Raw genomic sequence first — 22,959 nt, forward strand, 5'->3', positions numbered from 1 at the left:
TTTACAAATATGCCAAGCAAACAGCTGATTTTGTTATGGAGAAGCCGTGTCTAGTGAAAAAAAATCTCTGGGGGCTTTGTAAGGTAACAAGCAGGAAAGCGGAATGCAGTGACAAGACGCAGGCAAAGCAAGGGTTAACAGGTTTATTTACCAGGGAATACTCCACGCAGGGAGGTAAATAGTTAAAGAGTCGAGAGATAAAGGGTTAGTCAGTGGATACAAATGGTACATTAAAGGCAAAGGATATAACATCGGTTCAGACGATGGCAGTTCGTTAGCATAGATGTAAGGTAGTCCTTAAATTGCAGCTCCTGTTGCAAACTCAATTGCGCCGTAACGGCTGGCGCGGTGTCCTCTCTAGTGGGGCCAGGTAGATGATAATACCCCCTCTTCTGGTAACAGTGGTCGGTCTCCGATACCTTCCACTGCCCCTTGTCCATATACTGCTGTGGCTATTAAAGGCACCGGCCACAGAACGGTACGAGCCCAACGTGGCTCCTTAACTGACTCAACTGATGTAGTGAGGTCACAAAGGTCAGGACAACTATTCTGTGTCCACTTCAGGGTGCGAGTGTCAGTCCTGTGTGGTTCCTCTTAGGCAGCGCGTGTGCGGTACTCACGGTCAGGTCGTGCATGACACCTGGTACTCTCTGGCTGTCACTGGACACACACACCGCAAGTCCCGCTCTCCCTGGTCCCCGCTGTTGGCGACGCTGGTCTGCCTGGCGCTGGTAATCCCAGCCGGAGCACTCCTCTCTTGGTCTGCTGCGACACCCGGCTCGGCTCCGCCCTGGGTGCACGGCTCTCACTGCTGGCACGGCTCTGCTCCGCTGACACGGCTCTCCCTGCTGACACAGCTCTGCTCTGATGGCATGGCTCTGCTCTGCAAGCGACGAGGACTCCTTCTATATGGCTCATCACCACACTGGGACACTTTGATGGGGGAAGCAGATCGCGCTGCTCACCGCTCTGCATGCTGCCCTCTGCACTGCTCTGCGCCGGCGCCAGACTGACTCTTTCGTGCTCGTTTTCTCCCTTTATCTACCGGCTGCTGCGCGCCCTTTTCTGGCTCTCCACGCCCCCTCCTGTCAGCAGGAAACTGTCTCTCTCAGCCTTCTCTCATGCAGCAGAGGGAGATCCACCCCACTCAGGCTTTCCCCCGGGAACAGAGGCTGCAGCCCTTCTAGTTCCGGACCCGGGATGCAGGTACCTGAGGTCTGGTCTGTCTCCTTACAGCTTCTTTATTTGAAATTTATATGGCCTGAAAAGGCAAAAGGCAACATTTATCAACGTGACGCAAATCCTTTAAATTATACAAGGGTTTGTATACATGACCTAAAATACTTATTTTCAATACTGTATTTTAATACAAAAGCTGTATTATTTTATACAGTCCTAATGAAGAAAATATAACTTCTTTCAACCTTGGATATTACTTTATATTCCATCTGATTTACTGTCTTGGTCTTGATAGTATTTTATTTAAAAACTCATTGCTTCTTTTTTTTTGCTAATTTCTAATAGACGCACTTTTATATAGAATCCATTACCTGCTATTATGTTTCTGTACAAAGACTGAAAGACAAGATCCATGTGCATGGTATCATGAATATAAGCTCAGGACCACCATGCTGCCGGTTTATTATCGCCTGTTCAGTGTTTGCTTTATCCTATATAAACCATTATGTCTTGTGTATAGTCCAACAGTACCATAGGGACGGACAGACCATGAAGCTGTCATGAGGCCTCTACAGAGATTGGGGGTCCCTCTCAGGTTGAGAAACAAGCACCAGCATACCCTGAGGATTACTGGGATTGCTAGTGTTAACTAGACAGAGACCCCCTTACGGCTAAGTACTCCCCTGTATGGTCTGAAAATATTCTTCTGTGTTTTCATATTATGATGATTTAAAACTGTACTGTAACCAACATTATCTTTCCAAACTACACTACATCTTGTGCTTTATTTTTAAATGTAAAACGTTTGATTAATGGTAAACCCAAATCTCTTCATGCTGGGTATAGCCGGTAATTAGAGAGTTACTCACTGAGGGTACAAGCTGCAGTAACATTGCTACTCTATTAGTATTCTTAATTCACACATGTAACATCCGCTTATATTATGTCTAAAATCCTGCAACAAAATTTGTTCCAAGCTATTTTGAAAACCAAAAAGAAAACTGCAGCAAGTGCGAATCCCAGAGTGAAAATTTTAAGTTAGAAAAGTTTCCTGGAAAAATGGTTGACAATTAATATGGTCACAAATACTTGTTATGGTAATGGTCAGTCACTATCAGCATTTCCTGGCTCCTGAATATTAGTTTGTAGCAGTACTGGGATGGGCTTTTTACAGAACCCTTGTTCTCCCAATATTTAAGGTCTAAAAGTAAACTGATGGACTATCCCTTTAAGGTGTATCTTTCATCTGTGCCAAAAATTTGAGTTAAACACCTTATAAATATCCAGGAGCTCCCAGGATTCTAACACTCTTTCCTGTTCTGAAGTGCATCACTCCATTGCAGAGTTATTCATAGTAACATATTTAGCAACTATATATTCACATTTATTTCTTCTGCGGCTCGCTATGTGAAATCTCTGCTTGCAGTGCAACTGGCCGTTTCTTCACAGTCCTCTCTGGAAGGTGTTTTCTGTAACTCCTCCCTCCCAGAAGCTGCCAATCGCAGCTTGTTAACTGATGTACCAGTCTATCAGAATCAGGCACTGCAGGGTCTGGGAGGAAGTGATGAAAGCACATGGCCACCAAAGAAGACTTTGAAGAAACGCCCAGTTGCACCACAAGTAAAGATTTCACATAGTGTGCTCCATAAGAAACAAATGTGAATATCTCTGCAATGGAGCAACACAATGCAAAAAAGAAAACAGCAGCAGAATCAAGGGAGCTTTTTATATACTATGATTCTAAGATATTTAACTAAATTTTGTTTTTACTAAATGACAGAACCTCTTTAGCGTTTAGGAATCTAGACAACTCATATGACATCTGCTTATGGCCCATTAATGTCTATTGATTGTTAAGATTTGCAGCAGTTTATCAGGCTTAGTTGTGACTTCCTCCCTACATACTATGGAAAGATGAAGAAGTGATGTCACTTGTTATTTGCAGCATAACCATGCCATGTGTGAGTATTCAGCGGTCACATATGCCATGCATGCTGTTTTGCTTCCTTGTGGAATCTAAATACTTTCTTCTATTAACATAAAAATATAACAAATCACATTTCAAAGAATACATCTAGGTTATTCAGCCTCTAGGATAATCCAATTCTATGTTGTTATATAATTATGTGTATTATTATGGAGATATATTTATCTATTAAATATGCCTCCTAAGTAGCCGAGTTTCCAGCTGTTCCTACAGTCTCTTCTCAGCCCCTGCATAAATACTGAAGGCGGAAACTCAGAGTAAATCAGATCTTTAATTGGAGACATTGGATGCAGTGAGGATTATATAATCTAATTCTTCAACCTATAAAAATAACAAATTATATATTAAAGTATTAATATGTCAAGCTTCATTTCATATAACATTAACCCCTTTTAGGAGTCGCCTTCTCTTACACCTGGCAATCAGCAGCTATCACTGGGGAAGCTGCCACTGGCCAGACATCCACATTGTGGAATTAAAGGGGTTGTCCGGGCTTTTCACATAATCTCAGTACATATAATCTCAGTACATATCTGGGCTGCAGAATTATGACAAAAAGTAATTTACTTTCTGTCACTAGTTTGCACGATTTTCTAGATATTCTGAACAGAACGTCCAAGGGGGGTGTGTTATGGCATTGAAATGAGAACTGGTCATCACCTCCTACTCTACTCCAAACATGCCCTCTATAGCAACAACCCCACCCTCCATAGCTACAGGCCCTCCCCGTCCACATGAAGAAGCCCTCATCACAGAGTAACAAATCTTCCCCCTCTAGCAGCCTCACTGCAGAGATTTTCTCTATTAATATTTAAAATTAATAAAGGGGTACAAAGCCAACCTAAATTAGTAGCGTAATTAGCTTATAGGCACGTGAATTCGTCACAGAGGAAGGAGACGGAACTAATAAATTTTATATTTACTCCAAAAAGTAGGCAAGTTTACAGAGATATAAAAAGATTTTACGATGGGAGACAACTAAAATATGTACAATGTGAATACAAATAAAAGGGGCGTTAAGAGAAGAAATAACACTCACATGTTACTTAGATTATTTCAGGCAGAACCAGGCTGGTAGGAGGAGCCAAACATCACAATGCATTTGAGATCTGGATGCAGCAGTTTCCCCGGCTAGAATAGGGTTGTCCGGTGTGACAGTGACTTATAGCTCTGGGCTTGTGGCATCACTAAAGGGGCTGAGTTATGGCTGCCCTCCCCTTGCTTTCAGAGGTACAATCTGGCTAAAAAACTTATAATAATCATAACTTAGCTTGAGAGCCTAGCAGAATAATGGCAGACACATCACTCAGCTTATCTTGAAATTAGCTTTCTGATGACTCCAAACACTGGCTGTCTGTTCCCCTCGGTACAGGATAAATCCATTTCTCTGGTTCTGTCGATGCTATAATTTAGCAAAAGGTTCTGTAGCGAAGCTCCATCAGAGCACGTTCTAGATATGTAGTTTTTATTTTTCTATCACAACCTCACATCGCTTTATGACCAAATGATCGGATTCCCATTATTGTCTATAGGAAGCCAGAGCACATGTGAGGATCACACCTTCCCCACTGGCACAGCAGAGCTCAGCATGTGAATGGAAGATTCTAGAAATAGGGAAAAGTGCATGATACTTTACATTATCATTACACTAAGGGACTGTGCTAGACATAATAAGTAAGTACACTATATACTAAGGGACTGTGCTATACATAAGTACAATATATACTAAGGGACTGTGCTAGACATAAGTAAGTACACTCTATACTAAGAGACTGTGCTATACATAAAGGAGGACATAATATACTACGGGCCTGTGCTTTACATAATAAGGCTACATCCCTGTATCTGTTTGCAGTGTTGGTGTGCTGCGAACTTTTACAGACTAACTGAGCATGTCCTATTCTGATCTTCAAAATCAGATTAGAACAGAACATTCTCTCACCCTCACGAATCTCATTCTCAGATCCGTGATTTTCATGTATGTGTGAATGGACCTATAACATTCTATGAGTCCGTGTGCCATCCGATAAAAAAACCTAGAAGCACATGGTCATTTTACACAAATGTGAGAATGTAGAATAAGGGATTTTACAAAAAAACATTACCCCACCATTAATATACTATTAGACACAAACCATTAAAAATATAAAAAGTGATAAGTAGCACTGTGTCCCCCATTAACTATATTCTCTGCCTCCCAATAATATAAATTATTTAGTCTGTGACTCTCCCCAATTAAATGAAAGGCTATGTGCACACGGAATATATGCAAGGTTTTAGAGTACAAGCAAAGTGAATGAGATCCCTGAAGTCTCATGCACATGCTGCTTATTTTTTCTTTGCAGATTAAAATCTGCATAATGTCAATTGTTGCAGCGTATTTCACCAGTGCTAAAGGGGGAAAATATGTAACAAAAGCATGAAAAAAGGGGAAAAAAATAAATGTATTTTACTCAACTTTCTTACTGCCAACATATTAGGACATGCAGCAGTATGTTCTCCTTCAAATCCTGAACATGTCCATATAGCCTTAGTTCCTGTGTCCCCAATTCATTATAAGTACTTGATAGCATCATAATGAATTTGGGGGTTGGAGAAGATGCTATCAGGTACTGAGCCTCCTCCGCCACCTTCCAATTCATTACAAGTCCCTGACAACGTCTACTCCCACCTTTCAGTTAATTCTAAAGGGTCTATGCACCTTACTCCTCCTATCTCAATCCCCAATAAATTTTAAGCCCCCGATAGCATCCTCCCCCATCTCTTAATTCATTGTGATGCTATCGGGGGCTTAAAATTTATTGGGGATTGAGATAGGAGGAGTAAGGTGCATAGACCCTTTAGAATTAACTGAAAGGTGGGAGTAGACGTTGTCAGGGACTTGTAATGAATTGGAAGGTGGCGGAGGAGGCTCAGTACCTGATAGCATCCTCCCCCATCTCTTAATTCATTGTGATGCTATCAGGGACTTAGCACCCTCCTCCACCACCCAATTCATTTTACATCCATATTAAACGTCCTCCTCCCCTCCCCCTGTTCGGAAGTTCATTAAAAGTACCCTTCCTCCCATCCCAATCCCCCACACCTCTTATTGTCCTCCTCCCCCCGCATCTCACATTGTCCTCCTCTACCTCCATCATTGCCTTCCCCATCACCTCCATCATTGCCATCTCCACCACCTCCATAATTGCCCTCTCCATCACCCCCTTCATCATTGCCCTTTCCATAACCTCCATCATGGCGTTCTCCATCACCTCCATAATTGCCCTCTCCACCAACCCCATCATTGCCCTCACCATTACCTCCATCATTGCCTCCACCACTCCCATTATTGCCCTTTCGACCACCTCCATCATTGCCTTCTCCCCCATCACCCCCATCATTGCCCTTTCCACCATCTCCATTATTGCATTCTACCCCACCACCCCATAATTGCCCTCTCCAACACCTCCATCATTGCCTTCTCCCCCACCGCCCCATCATTGCCCTCTCCAACACACACACACACAAACTCACCTCTCCACACACACACACACCACCACTCACCTCTCCGCACGTTTACACACATACACACAAGCACACACACAGCACCACTCACCTCTCCGCACGTTCACACACACAAGCACACACACAGCACCACTCACCTCTTCACATGTTCACATGCACACACCACCACTCACCTCTCCACATGTTCTCCACAGCATCTTCGTTGCTGGCAGCTTTCTCTTTGACACAGCCGCACGCTGAATGCTGACGTCATCCAGCTGCACATGAGGGAAATCTGGCCAGGGGCCCCTGTAGCCTCAGGGCCAGATAAACAGGCCAGATCACCCTCAGTCTTAGTCGCCCTGCAGGGACCCCCCTCCACCTCCTGGCTCCGGTGCAGTCACATCGGCTGCACATGCGGTATGTCCATCCCTGTTACGTCCTACCTAACTCTTTAGGGTATGTTCCCACAGTCAGACAACACTGTGTGTTGGATGCTGCATACATCCGCAGCGTCCAACCCCCCGCGTCCAGATGTTACAGCATAGTGGATGGGATTTCACAAAATCCCATGCTCATTATGCGTGCACCGAAGCCTGCGGATCACCTGCGGAGACGGACATGTAGGACATGTTTTCAGACCACAGCATGTCAATTTATCTTGCGGAGACTCTGCAAGATAAATCTCACCCATACAATGCATTACACACGGTGATTCCACATGGTTCAATGAACACATGCGGAATCACCTGCGTTCAAAAGCCGGCAGCGCTTTGGACACACTGGACATGTGTTGCGTCCAAAGCGCTGCAAATTACTCACCGCGTGCACCCGGTCTAAAACAAAAAACCTGACCCTATCATGGCCGATTAAACCCTTCTTAGCACATAACATGCTGGAGAAAATGTCCACGTTCATATCAATGAATCTAATAAGCTCAGTGAAACATAACTCCCCTCTAGCACATTACCAGTGACCCTCTTACAGCCCTCATACATGGCATGATTATTGGTAAAATTAACGTTCATAGGAACACTCATCCTGGATCATTGCTCAGGTAAATGTAAGGTCTCGTGTGATTTGGAAACCCTTAACACCAGTGAAGCACGTGATACAGTGACAATGTCTTCCCTAGTGCTCATGGCACTGTTCCCTTAGGGGCCCATAGCTGCGGCCTGTGATGTAGTGTAATGGAGGCGATGGACAAGGAAGCAGGAGAGGCCATTATAGTTAACAACAGAATATCTTTTACTGAGGTAGATGAACTTGAAAGAGCATAACAGATAACAGACATCAGATTGAATGGTATTCACACTTGAGTTTTTTTTACAGATGGTTATGCATGGCAGTAGTTTACATTTCTTCTCGAATACAATTACACTGACTACAGAACCTACGTTACCAGATGTTTCTATGAGGAAAGAAATAGAATTCCTTCTCTAAAGCTTTCACACTAGGTTGGCATTTGTAGTCCACCACTGTATCAGTGCAACCTTCTGTAGCTCACAATAGTCTAAAGGTACTGTCACACTTAGCGATGCACCAGCGATCCCGACCAGCGATATGACGCTGTCAGGATCGCTGGTACATCGTTAAGTGGTCGCTAGTGAGCTGCCACACAGGCAGATCTCACCAGCGACATAGCAGGGGTCGTTACTTACCTGTCAGACGAGGCGATCCTGATGTCCTCCCGCCCGCGTCCACGTGTCGCTCGTCGGCGCCACGGGAAGCCCAGCAGGAAGCTGACGACGAGAAACGGTCCAGGACGTTCTCGCGCGATCAGCGATAACCAGCAGGGGAGCCGGTCGGAGGTAAGTATCAGACATAGCGATATCGCTAGCAATATCGCTGCTACGTCACAAAAACCAGTGACGTTACAGCGATATTGCTAGCGATATCGCTTAGTATGACAGGCCCTTAAGGATTGCTAATAGCTCTGCATCACCATGGTTCTCGATTGTGCTCACATCCGGGCCTCTCCCAGCTTCCCACTTTGCTGTACTCTCGTCTAGGATAATGCTTCTGCCACTTTCTTATAAGATTCCTGGTTGATGGCATCTACTTTCTCTCTGGCTCATATTCACTTATGTTGTAACTACAGGCACTCTGGTGAACTAGGCCTCAACAGCCAATTATGTCGCTGAAGCTCTTCCCTGAACTTCCCACTAATTTCTAACCCATTGTTACCCAAAACTCCTGCAGCTAGCAATTCTTTCCACAGTAAACTTATAAATCAACACAACAGTTGTAAAATGCATCAATACAAGTACTATATGATCTTCATGGGGTGCTGTTCATTCTTCTATTCTCTTACATAAACATGCCAGCCAGGCGTATATAATCTTTTGAGATTGGTTCAGGAGACCTGTTCCTGGCCCGGACATTGCGGTGCGCACTTGGTTAGGTAATGGATTTTATTGGTTTATGCTGTGGGAATGATCACATATGATAGTCTTGTACAGGAGACCAGGGAGCCTGCATTAATTAGGTGAATGCCCCAACACTGTATTATATTCTCATCTACAATATCAATATGTGAATACGAGAAAACAAACCACCATAAAATAACAGGATGGGCCCACTGATTCCTACAGGTGGTGCAATATGGATCTGCTATATGCATGAGCCCTTACGCCATTCCATAGACCACTAAATACTATGAAGGACAGGTGATATTTACATTGGTCCCTTATATTTTATCCACAGTGAGTAAAATGAATTGGACTTCTTTTCTAGAAGAAGCCCCACGTAGTACGTTGTTGTTTATGAAGTATCTTCCAGGTTAGTTGTTCTTAAAGACCACAAGATCTGTCATCAATACTAAATTCACCTTCCTCAACAGATACCGCCATTAGGGCATATTGCTAATTAGAATGATCTTGTGTATCGTCATAGAAGCAAGGCTGCAGCATAAGCATAATTATGTATTCCTGATTTTCAGAACAAATCAATCTTTTATCATTACTTTAGTAATTACCCTATATTAGTTTAGCTTTTTTTTTTTACAGACATTGCTTGGCAGGCAACCAAGAATGACAGTAGATAATTCATTATGTCGCTCTTTTCCTGAGCAATGCGGTCTCCAATTTAATTACATTTCAACCTTTTGTAAAGTAAGGCAGCACCTGGCATCTACAGACGCCGTGTGGGCACTTCTCACAGTCATTCTGAGGAGCACTTATTTCACGAATCCTAAAATTTGGTGCAGCCTGTAGTCCCATTTTTAAATTAATGGAAACTTGACATCACCAAACATACATAGGGTTAATCTGCAGATATAATTTGAGTTTTGGTGATGTCAAATTCACTTTTAAGGGAACAGAAGTTCAGTGTGATGAGGAGAACATAATTTCCCAAATATGGAACATTTACTAATGGTCTATACACCCATGCACCACTCCACAGTCTGTGCAATCTTGGTACAACTCTATTCATTTATGGCTTGATAAAGGCCCTATATGGCCAAAACATGAATCAATAAAGTGATTCATTGGAGGATAACGTCTGGTGCCTTGGATTTTGGACCTTTTACAAATATGGCACTTATTACACATGTTCAGTTTTCCCTTGGGGGCCGGATCAGGGAAGTTTTCATTCTGTGGCATGATTCCTTGGCCCAGTATCCTGGGCGCCTTTGGCGCTTACTATGCCCCACAACATACGTCATAATATCCAAATGATAAATGGTAGGAATTGAAAAAATAACTAAGCACTAGTAATCCAAACATTATTCACTTTAAAAATAATGCGACTCAAGGGTTTAACCTGTCACATGCTGCCTATTGACTAAGGCTCAATGTCACTACAATGCGGAGCCTGGTGACTGCCAGAGTAACTCAGAATACCAGGCAGGAGTAAAGGCTGCCTGGATCCCACATTCATGAAAGACTAAACTGGATGCCAGGGCAGCGCAAATATTTTTGCTTAACTCGAATATGTTCATGTACAAGCACAGATATGTTTTTGTTCCAGTGACCCTACTGTAGCACAGTTTTATATTTCAACCTGCACAAATGGGTCCAGAATTAAACCGGTAAAGATGGGACGTTTATGCTACACCTCACGTTTAGATAAAACTGGAGCAATGTAAATCCATAATATAGCAGTTTGCTTGGGCCTTTAATATAGATGTAAGGATTAATAACAACTTTATCAGCCAGTTTCTACACTGACTTACTAAAAGCGTCTACCGTTCACCTCTGTCTTTTTCCAGGGAAAACACAAGAATATGAATTTGTCAGCTTATCCATGCCTTGTTTCCTTTGAGAGGATCGGCCAGTCCCATAGATTTTATATGGAAAGTCCAACGCCTTCCACTATCTTAAGGGTTATACCCAAAAAATACAAGCTCTTCCTTATCTGTAGAAAAGAGGATACTTGTTGAACTCAACAGGTCCTACCATTGGGACCCCCAAAGATCCAGATTTTAGGCTTTGGAACCTTGGTAAGGGGGCTCTGCAGTCTGTCCTTGAATAGAGGAGTTGCGCTTTCTTGACCTTCACTCGTTGTACTCCGCTTTCTCCGGCAGTTCCATTTTCAATGAATGAATGGAGGCCGAGCATGTGCAACCCCAGTACATTCAAGACTAGGCGGCAGAGCAACCTCAGAATCGCTGGGGGTGAGAGCTATCCCATGGATATTGAGTGCGAAATGGCTGTTGTCCGTCTTCCAGCACATTGCTCCCGTGCCTATGCCGATGCCTTGTGTATGTGAAATAAAGTGATTTGATTCACATGAACGGTGAGTGCCATCCTATTTTTTCTTTCTCTTCACAATGAAATATCCCATGGATAGGGTAACTTGTTTTCTTGTTTAATAATCCCTTATCGACCCTTTTAAATGTGGCAATAATTGTTTACCCCATCAATTGTATTTAAGAATGCCCCAATCGAATTATTATAGCGTTGGTCAGTGCTCGTTCCATGTAAATATTTCTCAATTGTTTTTTTCCAGTATCTTTGCCGTTAATACACCTAAAGTATATCAGCTGCTCTATATCTGGCACCACTAATATTTATTCATAGATGCTAATGCTCGAAGACATCATGAATTTCTAACTAAGACAGAAGAAACTCGATTTTCTAGTGGTGCCATCTGTCATCTATTGCTGATCTTAAAATGGATTATAAATATTAAATCAGTTGGTGATTGACTTCTGCCATCCACACTGATCTCTAGAATGGGGTACCCCAGTATCATTTACCAACCAACTGTATGACTACAGAGAGGAAGTCTTTGAATGAAGCTAAAGTCAAGCTGGAACACTGCCACTCCATCCATATGGCGGGGGTCAGCAAACTTGGCATGTGTCCACAACAGGCAGAGTTTGATGTTTGCCTGACAAGCTGATTAGTTTGCACATGACCATTAGATTTTTACTGTGACAGTCCACTTTTGCTAAAGTCAAATACAGTCATTGGACAGCGTCGGGTTCTGGAAGCAATAACAGCTAAAACCTGTGCTAGCATAGCAGGGTAACCGGGTGGGTATAATACTTTATGCACTGAGCACGTGTGGCTGAGGCTGGGCAAATACGGTGTGCAGAGTTCATCCATGAAGGGACACTATGCCTGGCACCAGAGCTGGCACTCAATACTTTATTATCCTACTAAGTAATTATATTTAGGGCTGAAGTGATATTTGTCTCCCTGGTAATTAATTCCATATCAAACATTATAGCATAAAAATCTAAATGATTGATGTCTTTCAGGTGAGCAAATAAAGCAAAAGGTAACCAAGTAGGTTGCAAACACAAATGCCAACATAACCACATCACAGCTAGACAGCAGGCTCAATAGCTGATAACATAGAAAGGAATCAGTCTTGTTAACACATTCAGTAATTTGTCAGCATTTCACATCATTATTTGTAAGCCAAAGCCAGGAGAGGGACAATCAGAGGAAAGATATAGTAGAAACAGGAGCACCACTTTTGCATATTTCACCCAAAATATTGGCATTTGAACGTGGCCTAAGGGTACCGTCACACTTAGCGATGCACCAGCGATCCCAACAACGATATGACCCGGTCAGGATCGCTGGTGCATCGCTAAGTGGTCGCTAGTGAGCTGCCAAACAGGCAGATCTCACCAGCGAGATAGAAGCGGTCGGCGGTCGTTACTTACCTGTCAGATGCGGCGATGAAGACGTCCTCCCGCCCGTGTCCATGCGTCGCTCGTCGCCACAGCAGGAAGCAGACGACGAGAAACGGCCCAGGACGTTCTCGCGCGATCAGCGATAACCAGCGGGGGAGCGGTCGGAGGTAAGTATCACACATAGCGATATCGCTAGCAATATTGCTGCTGCGTCACAAAACCAGTGACGTTATAGCGATATTGCTAGCGATATCGCTTAGTGTAATGGGCCCTTAAGAGTGAACATCTTCTCAGGCCAGGGTCATATAAGTGATCATTCTCTCTTCTGAGAGAATTGGGCAGATTATGCTAAGGACACTTGACTCAAACTCTGTCAGTTTATTGAGGGAATAGCAGCACGGGTATGGAGAAGATGGAGAACTTAATTTCTCCATCTTCTCCATTGTCTCTGTTCGCGTAAATCTGATTGATCTCATGTCATGTCAGTGTTCATACAAAGTTCCATATTCACTTAGTTGAGTGTTTTTTTCTATATTTTGGATTAGAACAGATGTGGAATAGAGCACAATACTATACAGAACTGTGCACCAACCCAGTCTCTGTAACACACATCTAATGGTGGAAAACACTGATGGGTGATCCTGCAAATTAACTCATGACAAGGCATACCTGTTCGTAGGAAGCTATTACAGGTGACTATCTGATGATGCTGCTTGAGAAAATGCCAAGAGGTGAAAAACAGTTATCAAATTAGAGCACCTCTCTTTTGAGGAACTTAAGGCTTAGAACATGTTCTAGATTGTTTCTTTACTCCTGGTTTCTATCTGTGTGTCTCCATGTGCACATTCCAATAAGAATAAGAAAACCATTGTATGAACAGGAGTGTACAAAATTTGGACTGGTTCTGTAAATGTTAGAGTGTGAGCCGCTATGTAAGTAAGCATAATACGTAATAATGCTTCCCGTGGTTCGGGCAGTATTAATCAGCTGCCATCAATTCACAAAAGACATAGATCAGCAGAGGAACCAGACTGTCTTAGTCAGTGGAAGAATAATAATCATGGAGTGAGTGAATTTGAGTGAAAATTTATATTCGTATGCTTTACATTAGCCATATATAGACCAAGTAGAAATGATCAGATAATATTCCATATTTTAGAATGATGTCCATTTGATCCCGGCTTTGACTTACAGTACTTGGCCAATGGTGCAGTTTATTATTATTAGCAGTGAATTAAATAAATCTAGTGCATCCAAATATTACTGACTAATAAAATCCAAGCTCATGAATCAGTGCAGCATTCCTGTCGTATATGAGCGGTGCCTGCCCATAGCCGGCGAGCACTGGGGCACTGTAATAGCGTCACACCCTCTGTCCACATCTGTGAGCACATTGTTTATCTAGGTCTGGAGATAGAAGAGGATGTTCTCCACCCTGGTGTGATAGATAACAACACTTTGTCACATTAGCAATAATAAATCAATATACGCTATATTGCCATAAAGCAGCTGCTGGAATTAGGAGACAAGAACAGGTAGGAAAATATACCGTCGACGAGGTTTTTTTTTTACTTTTAGCATATGTGGAGCTACCAATATTTTATCTCTACCTACACAGTATATACTGTTCAAGGTGATATATCTGAACAAAAATCAATAACAAATGGACGGAAAATATACAAACTACTATATTAACAGATTTCCAAGTATAATGGTGTTGAAGGAGATATATTTTTATTACTGTTTTGTAGGCTCGGATAATACAAAATATTTGTTTTCCTTTTGGATGCAAAACAGCTATTTACCAAAATTCTGATACATCAAAAATTGTTAATTGGTGTTAGGAAATTCTGAGGATATTCATGTTCTAGATTGCATAGATTTCATAGAGGCTACCAGGAGGAATTAAAGTTTTTTTTTTCCATGAACGAAAGTTAATTTTTTGGAATAATAACAACTTCCACAATTGGATGTGTTTAAAAATAATGTTCCTGTGCTGAGATAATCTTATAAATGTGCTGCTGTGTACTGTGTAATGGCTGTGACTGAGCGTATAGGAACTGATCATACCACAGGTCCGGGGCAGGGGAGGAAGGAAAAGAGAGTATACAGACATTGCAGAACAGGATCACAGATCCTTCATTTGTTGTGAAATAAATAATTTCCCTTCCTGTTATTAAACAATGTTTTACTTGAAAGAAAGAATCCTTTGTGATCTCCTGTTGTAATATCTGTATACTTTTTTTATTCCCCCACCGGCCAGTAGCAGTGGTATGATCAGACCATGTCCCTGCACGGTCAGACACAGCCATTACACAGTACACAGCAGGGGCACATTTATAAGATTGTCTCAGCACAGGAACATTTTTCTTAAACACATCCAGTTGTGGAAATTATTATTATTATTCCAAGATCTATTCATTAAAATGAACTTTTATTAGTGGGAAAACCCTTTAAGTTAATTTCCTTCTGGCAGCAGGGTTCTCTGTGCGGGCACTGGGCAGCTTCAGAACGCTATTATCCTGCAGAGTTGGGTCCACGTGTTGGATTTGGGAAAGGGCGTCTGCGTGTACGCTCTCCACTCCCCGTTTGTAAACGATCTTATACTTGAACTTCGCCATTCTGGCCACCCAGTGCTGTTCCAGGGCCCCCAATTTGGCATTCTCGAGGTGGGCCAGTGGATTGTTGTCTGTGCACACTAGCACCTCAGAGCCCGTCAAGTACCCCGCGAACTGCTCCGTCATGGCCCACACTGGCGTAGGTGATCACCTCTCTCCCATCCTGCATCTGGGACAACACAGCCCCCAGCCCGTGCAAACTCCCATCGGTGTGTAGGATAAATGGTTGCGAGAAATACGTGTAAACCAACACCAGGGCCTCCGTAAGCACTTCTTTGAGGTCTTGGAAGGCTTTCTCCTGAGACTCTTGCCATTGACTCTTCCATGTCATGATCTGAAGTGATCTGACAGTTTTAAAAGCACTGAGTGAACTTTTTTTCCTTTTGGCAAGTTGCCAAGGTGACTTGACTGTCCCCGGTGGTGGTTAGTGGTATCGCACCTTAGGTTTTCAGTTTAAAGTTCTCTGTAATTATGATTCAGGTGTGGGGCTCTATAAATGAGTCTCAGGGTGTGCAATCACGGCTGGTGATATTCATTCATTCATTGATTCTGAGTTGGTGAGAGCCTGGTGGAAGGATGGAGCTGAGGAGGAGTCCTGCGCAGCTTAGCCAGGGGGGACGTGTGTCAGCTATGGTGTCTGGACGAAGGGCTGGCATGGCGTGGTGGGGTCGCAGTGATGGTGTCAGCAGGAAGTGTCTGCATGGACTGGTGGAGTGGCGACTATGGAGAGTGGCACTCACCATGTGGGACTTGGCTGCTGAGCTGGACTCAAGCATGCTTGACTTCGTGGCAGAAGCTGAACTCATCTTTGGGACTCTGTTACTAAGCAGCAGCAACTGGTGGTGGACTCTGCTCCAAGGCTGCACTATGGTGAAGGATCCTGTTACGGTGATGGATCCGGGTGGAGGAGAAGACGCACTCAGGTGGAGGGCTCTGTTGCAGGAGCATAAGCACAGAGCATAAAGCTAAGTGGTGTCCCCCTGTATTGTCTCTTTCCCTCATGTGTGTTGTTAGTGCAGTGGTGGGATTAGTTTCCGCACCGACCAATTCCCTAGTGAGGGTTTAGGGTCAGGGTGAGCAAGGGCGTTGAGGTACGCGTGCGGCGCCCGGTGCGGAACCGGCATAGGGAACGTTAGGAGTGCAGGGACACTGGCTCAGGGGAGCTCAGGAGGTCTCCAATTCCCTTTTCCCTATTGCAGGGCCCACCATTGTTAATGTTTCCCAGGTCCCCCTTATTATTTAAATTCGCCATACTGGAGGCGGAGTTTCCAGAATTTATATTAACGTGTAATACCTAATTTCGCCAGGTGGAGGCGGTGTATCCATCTGCACGTTTTATTATTTAAATTCGCCCCACTGGAGGCGCTGTATCCAGGGTCACGTGTGTTATGGGTTCGCCTTGCGGTAACACCTGCGCCCAGACACACAGTGACCGTGACATTCCAGATGTTGGCGCAGGCCGGGGTTCCTTTCAACAGGTCTTGCAGTGGCCGGGCTCGGTGGGCAAAATTCTTCACAAAACGATGGTAATATCCGGCCAGACCCAGAAATGCCCGCACATCCTTTACCATCTCGGGAGTAGGCCACTCCCGTATCACAGCGATCTTCTCCCAAGACGGTCTTACGCCTTCGGCGGAGACGACATGTCCCAGACACTCAATCTGCGTATGGAACAGATGGCATTTCTGGGGCTTCACCTTCAACCCGTATTTCTGTAGTCGGCCGAGCACCTGTCCTAGGCGGTACAGGTGGTCCTCAAACGTGGCGGCATAGATGATAATGTCATCCAGATAGATCAGAATGGCCTCGAAATTCAGGTCATCCATTAACCGTTGAAAGGTCCCAGGGGCATTGGCCAGGTCGAAGGGCATCCAATTGAACTCAAACAGCCCCATGGGCAGGATGAAAGCTGTTTTGACCTGGTCCTGTTCTGACATGGGTACCTGCCAGTACCTGCTGGCCAGGTCCAGGGTGGAGAAGTATTTTGCCTTCCCCAAGGCAGACAAGGATTCCTCTATACGGGGGAGCGGATATGAGTCTTTGATGGTGCAGGCGTTTAGCTTTCGATAGTCCACACAAAAACACAATGTGCCATCCTTTTTCCGTACCAGCACGATGGGAGCGGCCTAGGGGCTTTGACTTTCTCGGATAAGCCCTTTTCGCAACATTTGGCCCAATAGTGTCTTCACCTCCTGATACAGCTGCGGGGGAATCTGCCTGTATCGTTCTCTGATAGAGGCTGCGCCTTCGTGGGGATCCCATGAGTAATGACTGTCGTGCAGCCGAAATCATCTTCGTGACGGGCAAATATGCCCTTGTATTTGCCTAGAAGAGCCTCCACTTGTTGCACCTGGGACTGACCTGCTCGCATTTGTTCCAAGACTGCTCGGCCCTCTTGAGAAGGTAGGGGCCCCGAAGTTTGGGTTGCGTTTACAGTCACGGCCCAGGGGTTCCCCGGGCATACCCCGAGATGCAGCGTCGGGGGTGGTAACACCACCTCTAGTGGCTTCACCACCTTGGCCATCTCGCTGTGGGGTTTCACGATGATATATTGGTCCTCCAGATTGCCGCAGCGCATGAGCACTGTCCCCTGCCTCACGGTAGCCTGGGTGCAGGCCACCAGGAGCCCAGAGGGTAACTGTTTGGAAAACGATGGCTCGACCTGCACCTCCACTCCGCTCAAGGGTACATGGGCTCAGACGGGCAACTGTTATGAATGAGTCACCGTAGGAGGCAAAAGCAGAAATACAAGCTAAGTCCAGAAAACCAGAGAAGTTGGCAACTATCAGATTGCAGACCCCTGAACCTATCAACACAACTAGCAGTAGCCGTGGGGGGTTCCTACGATGCCCTAGACCCCTCGATCACAGCCGGAGAAATACATAGGCCTAAAGAAAGAAAGGGGAAATCTAAACTGCCCCAGAGCAGACCCCAAAGCAATAGGCAGCCCCCAACATATAATGACGGTGAAGCAAGATGAAAATACTAACACAGACAGAAAGATAGACTGAGCAAAGACGGGGCCCGAAAACTACCTAGATAGGAAAGGACAGGAAGGCTGCTGTCTGCAATCTGCCAAAACCCTATCAAAGACATAAGCCAACCAGCTGATATGAAAAAGGCCCTGAAGCAGCTAGGCTTCAAAAACTAAATCAGCACTCAGGTATTTTCAGAAGACAGAGCTAAATGAATTCAGCACACCCAGGAAGGGAATGGCAGAAATCCAGAAAAACAAAGCAAAAACAAAGTCAAAACACAAAAGCAAAGGCAGAGCAGAAAACTTAGCTTTGGAGGAGCAGGAATTCAGACTGGTCTCCAAGGATCCCACAGAGAAATCACCCGCAGGGCAGAAGGGCGTCGGCAGCATTATATCCAGTCCATAACTCCACTCAGCCAGTCACAATCATCAGCCTCAGGTGTTTGACAATCAGGCTCACTACCTTTCTTTACCAGAAGAGGGAGTTCCTCGGGCCTCAGTAATGAAGGGGAAAATGAACTCACAACAGTACCTCCCCCTTGAGGAGGGGTCACCGAACCCTCAACTATGCCACCAGGGCGATCAGGGTGAGCCCGATGAAAGGCACGCACCAATCGTTTGGCATGAATATCAGAGGCGGAGACCCAGGAATTATCCTCCTGACCATAACCCTTCCACTTAACCAAATACTGGAGTCTCCGTCTAGCCAGACGGGAATCCAGTACTTTCTCTACCTCATACTCCATGTTACCTTCAACCAATACAGGGTCTGGAGGTGCCACCCCCGGGACAACAGGTTCAACAAACCTCTTCAACAAAGATTTATGGAACACATTATGGATTTTAAATGTGACAGGAAGAGCCAAACGAAAAGAGACCGGATTAATAATCTCCACAATCTTGTAAGGTCCAATAAATCTAGGCTTAAACTTAGGAGAAGCCACCTTCATAGCAATATTTTTTGATGATAACCACACCATATCACCAACCTTAAACTGGGGACCAATGGTCCTATGTCGGTTGGAAAACCGCTGGGCCTTCTCCTGGGAGAGAGACAACTTATCCACCACTTGGTCCCAGATCTGGTGCATTCTCTCCACCACAGTGTCAACACCTGGGCAGGCAGAGGGCTCCACCTGCCCTGAAGAAAATCGAGGATGAAACCCAAAGTTACAAAAAAAAGGTGACATCAAAGTGGCAGAACTAGCTCTATTATTCAAAGCAAATTCGGCCAAGGGCAAAAATGAAACCCAATCATCCTGATCAGCAGAAATAAAACATCTCAAATATGACTCCAAGGTCTGGTTTGTTCTCTCTGTCTGCCCATTGGTTTGAGGGTGAAAAGCAGAGGAGAAGGACAACTGAATTCCCAGCCTGGAACAGAAAGTTCTCCAAAATCTAGACACAAACTGCACTCCTCTGTCAGATACAATGTTCTCAGGAATCCCGTGCAAACGAACCACCTGTTGTAAAAACAGGGGCACCAACTCAGAGGAAGACGGCAACTTAGGGAGTGGTACAAGATGAACCATCTTAGAGAACCTATCACAAATCACCCAAATAACAGTCATCCTCTGAGAGACAGGCATATCAGAGATGAAATCCATTGAAATATGGGTCCATGGCCTCTTGGGGACAGGCAAAGGCATCAACAACCCACTAGAGCGAGAACACGATTTAGACCGGGAGCACGTCCCACAGGACTGCACAAAATTCCTGACATCACGAGACAAGGAGGGCCACCAAAAAAACCGACTCACCAGATCTCTAGTACCAAAAATACCTGGATGACCAGCCAAAGCAGAGCAATGAACTTCAGACATCACTCTCTTTTTCCACTGGTCAGGAACATACAACTTTCCACTGGGACAACGCTCAGGTTTGTCCTCCTGGAACTCTTCCAGAGCACGTCTCAAATCGGGCGAGATGGCAGAAAGAACTACCCCTTCGCCTAAGATGGTAGCAGGCTTGGTCACCACAGGAGAATCAGCAAGGAAGCTCCTAGAGAGGGCGTCTGCCTTGACATTCTTTGTTCCAGGAAGAAAAGAAACCACAAAATCAAAACGTGTAAAAAACAAGGCCCACCTAGCCTGTCTAGGGTTCAAGCGCTTAGCCGACTCTAGGTAAATCAAATTCTTGTGGTCAGTGAGGACCACGACTTGATGCTTAGCTCCCTCCAACCAATGTCTCCACTCCTCAAATGCCCATTTCATGGCCAACAGTTCCCTATTTCCCACATCATAGTTACGTTCAGATGGAGAGAACTTTCGGGAAAAGAAAGCACAGGGATTCATTTTAGATGTTACAGGATCCTTTTGGGACAAAACAGCTCCTGCACCAATCTCAGAAGCATCCACCTCTACCTGGAATGGAAGTGAGACATCAGGTTGCCGCAAAACCGGGGCGGAGGTGAATCTTGGCTTCAACTCCTGAAAGGAAGAAACAGCCTCCTGAGACCAATTTAACACATCAGCACCCTTTTAGTCAAATCAGTCAATGGCTTGGCAATACTAGAAAATTTTGCTATAAATTTCCGATAAAAATTAGCAAAACCCAAAAACTTCTGGAGGGCCTTCAAAGAAGTTGGCTGAACCCAATCGTGAATGGCCTGTACCTTGGCCGGGTCCATTTCAATAGTTGACGGGGACAAAATAAATCCCAAAAAAGAAATCCTCTGTACTCCAAAAAGGCATTTAGATCCCTTGACATACAGGGAATTCTCCCTCAAGATCCGGAACACAGTCCGAATATGTTCCACATGAGAATCCCAATCCTTGGAGAAGATCAAAATATCATCCAGATAGATAATCAAAAATTTATCGATAAAATCTCGGAAAATATCGTTCATGAAGCACTGGAAGACAGAAGGGGCATTAGTGAGCCCAAAAGGCATCACCAGGTACTCAAAATGTCCCTCCGGAGTATTAAACGCCGTCTTCCATTCATCCCCATGCTTAATGCGAATAAGATTATACGCCACCCTGAGGTCAAGCTTGGTAAACCAGCAAGCACCTTTAACTCTGGAGAATAGATCAGAAATCAGGGGTAACGGATACTGATATTTAACAGTAATTTTGTTGAGGGCACGATAATCAATACAAGGTCTTAATGATCCATCCTTTTTGGCTACAAAAAAAAAACCGGCACCCAAGGGTGACGAGGATGGTCTAATATGACCCTTCTCCAACGCCTCCTTAATATAGGATCGCATAGCCTTGTGCTCGGGTACAGATAAATTGAAGAGCCGACCCTTGGGAAATTTACACCCCGGGCTCAGTTCAATTGCACAGTCATAACTCCTATGAGGAGGCAGAGACGCAGACTCATTCTCACTAAATACATCATAAAAGTCCGCCAAATAATCAGGAACATCATGCGACTGAGGAGAGGTGGAAAACACCGGAGCCTCACTAAAGGCACACCGACAACCCCAACTCACCACAGACACAGATTTCCAATCCAAAACTGGATTATGAATCTGTAACCAGGGAAACCCCAGAACAACAGTATCATGCAGATTATGCAACACCAGAAATCTGCAATTTTCTTGATGGTCTGGGGCGACCTGCATTACCACCTGGGTCCAAAACTGGGGTTTATTTTTAGCCAAAGGAGTAGCATCAATTCCCCTCAAAGGGATAGGCGTCTGCAGAGGTGTCATCGGAAATCCACAACGTTTAGCAAAATCCAAGTCCATTAGGTTTAGGGCTGCTCCCGAATCCACAAACGCCTTGGCGGATAATGTGGACAGGGAGCAGATAAGAGTAATAGCCAGAAGAAACTTAGGTTGAACACCACCAACAGAAAACGTGTGTGCAAAGCGTTTCTCTCGTTTGGGACAAACAGAAATAATATGCATGGCATCTCCACAGAAAAAACACAACTTATTACGCCTTCTGAACTCCTGCGCTGCTCTCTGGAAAAAACTCTATCACATTGCATAGGTTCAGACATTTGTTCAACAGGTGGCAACACCTCTCGTGCTGCTTTGCGTTCGCGCAAACGCCGATCAACCTGAATGGCTAATGACATAGAATCGTCAAGACTAGAGGGAACAGGAAATCCCACCATAGTATCTTTTACGGCTTCTGACAACCCCTTCCGAAAGAGAGCAGCCAAGGCATTATCATTCCAGGTAGTAAGTACTGCCCTCTTTCGGAATTTTTGACAGTACAATTCTGCAGAATCACGACCCTGGCTCAATGCCAGCAGGGTCTTTTCAGCCTGATCAATGGCATTAGGTTCGTCATACAACAACCCCAAAGCTTGAAAGAATGCGTTCACATTAGTCAGAATAGGATCATCTGGTTTTAAAGAAAACGCCCAATCCTGGGGATCGCCACGCAGCAAAGAGATGACAATTTTAACCTGCTGCGCGGAGCTCCCTGACGAGTCAGGCTTCAAGGCAAAAAATAATTTACAATTATTTTTGAAATTCAAAAATTTAGTCCGATCCCCAAAAAATACATCAGTTGTAGGAATCTTTGGTTCAGCAGCATGTGAATGAGCAAGGTAGGCGGAAATTCCCCGCACTTCGGCAGCGAGCTGCTCCACACGATCAGACAATTGCTTTATCTCCATTGAGAGAAAAAAAAAAAATTCCCCCTACGGCCTCAGA

The 22,959-nt window shown here is 44.5% G+C and overlaps 1 protein-coding gene across 4 annotated transcripts in view; it reads left to right on the top strand.

Moving 5' to 3' along the window:
- Window positions 1-22,959, top strand: part of CRACD (capping protein inhibiting regulator of actin dynamics) — a 296,879-nt gene that overhangs the window by 148,474 nt on the left and 125,446 nt on the right. The window contains exon 1 of one of the 4 annotated variants that reach the window (XM_073583579.1): window positions 14,153-14,281. The exons of the other annotated variants lie outside the window; for them this stretch is intronic. The gene's annotated coding sequence lies outside the window, so the exon portion shown is untranslated. Of the gene's footprint in view, window positions 1-14,152; window positions 14,282-22,959 lie in introns of those variants that run through there. 4 annotated transcript variants of the gene reach the window in all.

The sequence above is a fragment of the Dendrobates tinctorius genome, unplaced genomic scaffold (assembly GCF_039654945.1).
Source record: "Dendrobates tinctorius isolate UK_male_01 unplaced genomic scaffold, ASM3965494v1 ptg000079l, whole genome shotgun sequence".
NCBI lineage: Eukaryota > Metazoa > Chordata > Amphibia > Anura > Dendrobatidae > Dendrobates > Dendrobates tinctorius.